We start from the raw sequence: 7852 nt of genomic DNA, 5'->3' as shown, positions 1-7852 counted from the left end.
TATCAGCGTTATACATGAAACAGCCTAGGGAGGGAAAGTGATTTGCCTCTTATTGAAATTCCTGTAGATCAAGAAGGTCCTTATGTACACAGTCACGTATTAGGAAAAGATAGAAAGTTTTTAATTGACACAGGGGCAAGTCGCACTACTATCAGTCACAATGAAGTCCCAGGGGCACCCCTCTCAGGCTCACAGAATGTTTCCCTTGGTTTTTCAGGACAGCCTATTGTAAATGAAGTATCAGAACCAGTACCACTAGCTGTGGGTCCATTATCTCGAGTTACAGATTTGTTACTTACGAAATCATGTCCAGAAAATCTGTTAGGAATTAAAACACTGAAAGCTCTAGGAGCTATCATATGCTGTTCCCCGGAGGGAGTCAGACTCTTTCTACGGGATTTCAAGGGTCATTATGTTCTACGTGACTTTGATGTCAGATTGAAAAATGTACCAGATCACTTATGGGCAAAAGGCCCAGCTGATGTAGGTTGTATGCATATCACTCCATATCGTGTTACACTCAAGACAGGAGTTGTTTTACCCAGAATCAGACAATACAAGTTACCACCCGATGCTGTAGTGGCTTTACTGAAAATAATTGAAGAGCTTATTGCCCAAGGAGTGGTCGTAGAGACCGACTCCAATATCTGTAATTCACCCATCATTCCAATTCTTAAATGTACAGACCGCAATGCACCGCCAGTATACCGGCTGGTGATTGATCTTCGAGAACTGAACAAATGCATTGTACCACAGTATCCTGTGGTCCCCGATATCTCTTCCCTATTGACTGCCATTGATTCAGAAGCAACGTTCTTTACTGTAATCGATCTCAAGAACGCTTTCTTCAGTGTACCTATTGACCCGGAGAGCCAATATCTCTTCGGATTCAGTTTAAATGGACGAAGTTTCAAATTTTCCCGCGCACCTCAAGGATTTACAGAAAGCCCCAGCATCTATAGTCAAGCACTGAAAAGACAACTAGATTGTATTCAAATGCCAGTTAATACCGCTTTACTGCAATACGTCGATGATCTATTGATCACCGCACGAAGTGAGCCCGAATGTGAACAAGCATCTCTGACAGTTTTGCATTTCCTGGCCGACAAGGGACACAAGGTGTCTCCTTCGAAGCTTCAATTCTGTGTTCAGCAAGTTGTGTACTTGGGTCACTTGCTGTCCAAAGTGGGGAGGCAGCTCACTCCCGATCGCATCCAGTTAATTGTAAACATGCCACGACCCCAGACACAAAAGGAAGTGCGGGCCTTCATAGGCCTCACCTCGTACTGCAGACAATGGATTCCTCAATATGCATTTCTAGCTAAACCACTCATCCAGTTAACGACACAGGAGGCAGCGACTTCGACTGTCCTCCCTTGGACTCAGGAACATACACAAGCCTTTGAGGAATTAAAGAAAGCTTTATGCCAAGCACCAGTTTTAGCGACACCATGTTACAGCAAACCGTTTACACTTTTTGTTACAGAACGTGACGGTACAGCGTTGTCTGTCCTCACTCAAGATCAAGCAGGATCACATAAGCCTTGCGCTTATTTTTCAAGCACATTGGATTCAGTAGCACAGGCACTCCCTGCATGTTTAAAGTCAGTAGCAGCAACAGCGTTAGCAATCAGACAAAGCGACTCAATTGTTCTAGGTCATCAGTTAACAGTACAAGTTCCACATTCTGTAGAGGTTCTGTTAAACAGAACCCAGACTCAACACTTGACTATAGCACGACTGACAGGTTACGAATTGACATTATTCCAGCCACACATAGAAATCAGACGCTGCAGTATCTTGAACCCAGCAACACTGTTACCTACAGTTATGACAGATCCAGCCCCACATGATTGTATAGAGATCATTAATGCAGTAACAAAACCCCGACGAGATTTAACAGATGTTCCATTGACAAATCCAGACCTGACACTTTATGTGGATGGTTCATGCATGAGAACAAGTACAGGAGAGTTAGTGGCCGCGTATGCAGTGACCACTGAAACTGAAGTTAAAGAGACACATCGTATTGATACACTGTCTGCTCAAGCAGCAGAGCTCATCGCTCTGACCCGAGCCTGTATTCTAGCCAAGAACAGAAATGTCAACATATACACTGATTCCCGTTATGCGTTCGGAGTCGTACACGACTTCGGCATGCTCTGGCAGGAACGAGGTTTTCTGACCTCTCATGGTACAAAGATACAGCATGGTCCTCTCATTCAAGCACTGTTAGAAGCAATACATCTGCCTTCAGCCATATCAGTCATGAAGTGTAAAGCACATACTAAAGCCACAGATTCTGTTTCCCAGGGTAACGACCTGGCAGATCAGACAGCAAAACATACAGCACTGACTCACACTCAGACAACTGACACGACAAAGACAACAGATCCGACAAATTGTATGACAGTCAGAGATCCCACACTAGATGTTATTGACATTCAGACACATGCTACTGCAGACGAAATAAAGAAATGGATCGAACTAGGAGGGATCCAGACAGATCAAGGTTGGATGACGAAGGGAAAATCTACATGGTTTCTCCCTGACTCTATGGTTCAAGTCATGATAAATACAGCACATAGTCCTGCTCACCTAGGAGAGAAAGCAATGCTAGACAGTTTACAAAATCTCTGGAACAAAAAACACTTACGAGCAGCAGCAAAACAGAAAGTGCGTACTTGCATGATCTGTTGTCAGTTCAATCCAGGTAAAAGCGTCCCTGTAGAGCAAGGTGGATTTCATCCTCCCGATCACCCTTTTGAAGTTCTCCAGATGGATTATATCCAGATGGACCGTTGTCGAGGATTTAAATATGTTCTCGTAGTTGTATGTGCTCTGTCCCGCTGGACCGAAGCATACCCAGTCCCAGATTACACTGCTCCGACCACTGCCAAACAGTTGGTTCGTGAATTTTTCCCACGGTACGGCCTGCCTCGTGTCGTGTACTCAGATAACGGTCAGCCATTCTCGTCTGCCTTAATGAAAGAAGTTTCCTTGTTACTGGGATACCAGTGGAAGTTCCATTGTGTCCGACATCCAGAAGCCGCAGGCCTTGTTGAGAGGCATAATCAGACATTAAAGATCCGCCTTGCCAAAATATGTCAGGACAAAGGGGTCGACTGGATAGTCGCCCTGCCAGTGGCACTATTCTATATGAGAATGGTCGCCCATTCGAGATCAGGGCTATCCCCGTACGAAGTGGTCTTTGGCAGACCACCGAATATGTGGGGGACGCCCATTCCTAAAAAGATTACAGATGTTGATTCTAATATGTTGACAGATTACCTTGCCTCCTTGATGTCTGCACTCCAATCATGTCGTTCACAGGTTGCCGCAGCCTTCCCTGACAACACTGATGTGAAGCCGCATGACGTCCGCCCCGGAGATATTGTCCTCGTTCGCAACTTCGACAGGAAAAGTCCGTTGGAGCCCCGCTGGAAGTCTCCGAAGACCGTTCTTCTTACCACGAGGACCGCAGTCAAATTGGAAGGCAGAAAGGGGTGGGTCCACCTAAGCCATATCAAAACATTCCCAGGACTGAAACCGGAACAAGACTCACCCACCCCCACCAAAGACTGTGTTACCAAAGACTTTACCGAATCCAAACGAGAAAAGACTCCTCAAGAACAATACCGTATGAAATTACGATCTAGCAAGTCAGACAGTTTAATTGTTTAAGTCCTCCCCTAGGTGAATCGGTTAAATAGTTTCTGACATGTATCCCCTAGATCGAGTTAGAGAGAGAGAGGCAAAGAAACGCACATATTGCAAATCACTTCGTAGTCACTGCATAGTGACACTAATAATAATGTTTATTCTCAGTGTTTTAATTATTATTGCTAGCGTCTTATTACCTATCTACTATCCTATTTTCAAGCGTGAACAATCTGCTTACAATGTCTCTGCTGAACACACTTTTAGTGAGTTACCTCCTCACGAGCTTTCTTACAGACTCGCGCTGCGCAACAACACATTCATTAGTATGTTACATCATTCTCATCAAACTAACAATGCTACAAATTGCTGGATATGTGGCCGACTCCCTCCCTACCAGAATTACAAGGGAGCCCTGCCTCTCTTTCCGTACCCGTTCACTCACAATGGCTCCTGCGGAGCATGGTTTAAAATAATTAATTCTCTAGATCCCGACATTGCTGTTTTCGATGGGGGTTGGGTTTGGGGAAACCTGAACTTGGTCCTACTAGACGTCTGTTACCCGGATAAGGAGGGACTTCCCACTAGAATAGGAACTGATCTAGAAAATGAAGTATATGGATTAGGTAATTATACAATTAGCCTTATGATTCTTACTGTCGAATCCGAAGCCACACCCGTTCTGCCCATTATGTCAATACTGCCAGTCACTGGTGAATTATGTATCAAGAAGAAAGGTTCAATACACTTAGGTCATAGTAAATGCACTACTGTGGTCGAATTCAGTGATGATGGAAAATCATCTTTTAAAGCTAGCAGTCATTCTTACTTTGTTTGTGGTCATACCGCATACATTCGTCTACCTCCAGATTGGGATGGTACCTGTTACATTGCATTTCTTCTGCCACCTGTTTTTCTAGCTCCTCCTGATTACCATAGAAATAGCAATCTAGTAAAGAATAGACCCAGAAGAGATGCCCCACTTGTCGACTACACAGAAACGGCATGGGAACAGTACACTGACTTTAATAAAGGATTCTTTTTCTTTTTAGGACCTGTTCAGAATAGTAAATTAATACGCAGATTAACTAGAACACTTGAAGCTGTAGTAAATGAAACTACCTCCGCCTTAGGTAACTTAACAGAAGAACAGTCCGCTATGCGGGTTGTTGTCCTTCAGAATCGTCTCGTAATTGACGTCATCTTGGCAGATAGAGGTGGAGCCTGTAAGGTCATCGGGTCAAGCTGCTGTGTTTTCATTCCACAAAATGCACCATCTGTATATCAAGCTATCACCCGTCTTCATAAAATTGCAAATCAGATCCATCAGAATCCAGGCACCTGGACTTGGTCCGGTTGGTTCTGGACAACGTTAACAGCTTGGGGATGGAAGATCCTATCCTTCCTAGGCATTGGCCTAGTCCTAGTATTCAGTTGCTGCCTGTGCCTGCAGTGTGGGCCAGCGATTTGTGGACTGTGTGCCACTTCTTGTATTGAACATTCCAGTTTCCACTCAAAACGTAACCGAAAGAAAGAAGAACAAATGATGTTGCAAGAACAGACTGATCGATTCATGAGGATCGATATTTCATGAAGGGTCCGTAGGGAACAAGGAGGGAATGAGGAAAATTAAATTTTGGCCATGTTGTGTTCCCTAGCGCGTACCCCACCGACTCCATGTACCAGCTTAAAGTGCATGTAACTTCCCTCCTGTGCCAGCTATGAAGACGCAAATACATTTGCGTCCACCGTTAACATGTCCTCTTTCAGATCCACCATGAATGGATTATGTAGTCCGTTCCTAAGTATGCTATGCCACCGTCTTTTTGTAGTACACTTTTCATATTTTTCCTGCTCTAGCAAGAGTAGGCCCTGAATTCCTGCCATCTGAACCTCTTTTGTGGCTCCTGACTCTGCCCAGGCTACCTCTGTACTCGTGAACTCTGTCCTACTTTCAGCGCGGCCCCTCGCGCTCAGCTCAAGCCTGCTTTCTGCCAAGACTGACTATAACCTTCGAGTTATCTGTTCCGCTCCCCGAGAATGCATTCCTGCCTACTAGATCCTGTAAACATCCTCTCCAGCTGCAGAGCCAAAGGGCCGACCTGTCTTAATGCAAGTAATTCATAGCCTCTGTTGCCATGCTTCCATGGAAGGCCCGAGCCCCCACGCTTCACATGTAGACACTCAGGCGCTCATACACGCATCCACAGTTAGCATAGAATAGCTTCTGCCCTAGAGACCTTTCCGCCCAGATAGTATAGTTCCTAAACATCAGATATCAGATATGATAGAAGTACAAGTTGATCTGACATGCCAGACTTCTGTCTCTTTCCGTCAACGTAAATGTCAAATCCCCTGCACCCCGTCAATCACACGTCATGCAGCTGCGCGCGCATCCAAGCTTCCGATTTCTGCTGACATTGCAACATTCTGTTAGCACCACCCCTTGGTGCCACCCACTCGCGTCACCTATCAGTGACGTTTCTAGCACACACCTCTAGTTCACGCCTAGTTCACGCCTAGTTTACGCCCCTTGATGATGTATTGGTATCACGTGTATAATGTTATCTTGTCTTCTCTCAGCTGTTACGCCTCTTACATTGAACCTTATGGTATAAATCAAGTATATAAGCTATGTATTGTCAATAAACGAGAGCGCGCTCATCTATCCCTTCTGACACCCCTGTGGTGGTCAGAACATGATATCCTGATTCCTTTATGAGGAATAAAACCCTTAGAAACTCTAGCACCACGGACTCTGTTTTCTTTCATTCTGATTGAGTTATCATTGATTAAGTACTTACCTGCATAGAAATTAAGAGAGTAAATTAATTATTTACGTCACCATCACCAAAAGACACTAAGCCATGCTTGAACTGTAACAACTGCAACAACGTAATACAAGGTATCAACCTACCACATCCAAGTAAACGTTACAACATCAGACAACGAGTCACAGCAACATGTGACACCTCAAATGTTATATATATGTTAAAATGCCCATGTGGGAAAGTGTATGTGGGAAAAACCGAACGGAAGATAAATACACGAATCAATGAGCACAAATCGAACTCCTGGACAAAGTACATGAAATCCACAGTGACAACTCACTTCTTGGAATATAATCACAATGTATATCAATTAAAATTCCAGGTACTCGAAGTGATACATAAACTTGAAGGCAGAGACAACAACAAACAACTACTCAGAAGAGAAAACTTTTGGATTATGAAACTCGAATCATTGAAACCACATAGAATGAATGAACGCATGGAGCATGCTTTTTTATTTATTAAAAAGGTCTTTGATTAATATGATTATTTGATTTTGTTGAATTACATTACTGTTCTGTTCATTGGTAATTTAATAATACACATGTCACATAGTTTTCATTATGAAGTACTCTGATACCCATCCAAATTGGCACATGGAAAAATCACACAGGAAACATTATTATATATCCGTGATATAAGGCATTTTAACTAAATCCAGAGGCGTATAGCTCTCTTCCATTCCATTTTCCTGAACACATCCGACTTGCTTTTAACCTAGGGCTGGGCGTAGTTTGCGAAGTAGACCTGCGCATAGCTACGCGAAGTGCACTTCGAACTTCCTACCCGCCTTCACTTCTGATAGTTGGTGAAGGCGGGTAGGATATAAATACTTTCTTAAAGGATCAAATGGAGACTAAGGCTTGACAGATGATTGGGCCTCTTACACCCGTGCCTAAATTGAGAGCTGCACAATTAAAACCTACCCAAGCAACCTCTCTTGAGAGAGATACATGCCATACCTCAATCATTAGACCTAAAATTACATAACACATGATCCATTTCCCCATTTTGATTGGTCCCTAGGCCAGAACTCCTAGCACCCTCTCCTACTTACATCCAACTGCCTGGGGTCCTTTCCCTCTCTGTGACAAAGCCATCCTCACAGAGGAGACTATTTACGAGATCGTTTGCATCGTATTTGCAACATGCAATGTGGTACATGTGCGAAGCAAACCTTAGGTAAGATTTATGAAGCCATGAAAGACCACTTTGCATGGCCCTGAGTGGCTCCATAAATCTGAAGTAATGCAATGCAGTGAAAATAGCTGCATTGCCTTACTATGGCCCTGGTAAGGTGTTCTGTGGACTTTGCGTGGATGTTCCTAAGCAACTCTCATGGTATTTGCCACATTCAGAGG

The sequence above is a fragment of the Lissotriton vulgaris genome, chromosome 4_1 (genome assembly GCF_964263255.1).
Source record: "Lissotriton vulgaris chromosome 4_1, aLisVul1.2, whole genome shotgun sequence".
In the NCBI taxonomy this organism is placed as follows: Eukaryota; Metazoa; Chordata; class Amphibia; order Caudata; family Salamandridae; genus Lissotriton; species Lissotriton vulgaris.
Note: the sequence above shows the minus strand (reverse complement) of the source record.